The following is a 947-nucleotide window of genomic DNA, read 5'->3' on the forward strand; positions in this document are numbered from 1 at the left end:
CCGCCGGGGTCCCGCCGGGTCCGAGGCGGTGGCGGCTCCGGGGGCACGGGCACCTGCGGGAGGGACGCGGGAGGCACCTCTGAGGCTTCCGGACCGCGGTTGCGCGCTCGCTCCCGTCGGCAGCCCCGCTGGAGGTGGCGGAGCTCCACCGGGCTTCGGCGGCAGCGTCTGGGCGGCCGCGGGCCCGGCGGGGTGTCCGGGGCAGCCGCAGCCCCGCGCCCCGAAGCGCCGGCGTGCCTCTGCACGCTCCCACCGGGAGGGAACGGACCTGGATGTGAGTTACCGTAGCTTACGTACTGCTCAGCGGCTTTAAAGCTCGATAAATAGATTTTTAACTCTGTAATGGAAAACCTCAAAAGGAAAACCATCTGTCCCTAAACGAAAGTAACCTTTCGTCTGGCAGCAGCAAAGCCCCCGGTCCCCCAGGCGGACGCCCCTCTGCTGGCTTTGCCACCGCGTTTCCTGTGGCTGTCCATCTTCTGGTGACTGGGGCTGCGGCTCTTTGAGGGCAGAGAATATCGGGCAGGCGGTGCAGTATGTCTCCCCCCGGGAAGCTAGGGAGGAAAACGTGAGAAAAGCACGTATGTCCGTTACTTTTCTCTCAAGGAGCGTGCCTTCCAGCGGGCAGGCAGAAGTCCGTTTCCTTGCTTTCTGTCCCTGATGGCGCTCAACAGCTTGACCACCGAGGACAGTGCTGGGGAACCGCCCTGGGAGACCGCGCTTTCGCACACACCTCACCGTGGTAACGCGGGAGGTTGTCATAAAATGCATCGTGCTTATAATACGCGACAGTCAAAGCTAAGGGTCGTTAATTAAAAAAAGGGGGAAAGTTCCGCGGCATTTCATTCCCGCAGCTCCCCCTTTGCCTGGAAAGAGGCGGCGGCTCCGCCAGCGGCCGCCTCGCGCCGGGGGGGGCGGGCAGGGGGCGGGGCGCGGCCACCCGTCGC

Source organism: Haliaeetus leucocephalus, unplaced genomic scaffold (genome assembly GCF_000737465.1).
Source record: "Haliaeetus leucocephalus isolate CR32 unplaced genomic scaffold, Haliaeetus_leucocephalus-4.0 Scaffold1, whole genome shotgun sequence".
NCBI classification, from domain to species: Eukaryota; Metazoa; Chordata; class Aves; order Accipitriformes; family Accipitridae; genus Haliaeetus; species Haliaeetus leucocephalus.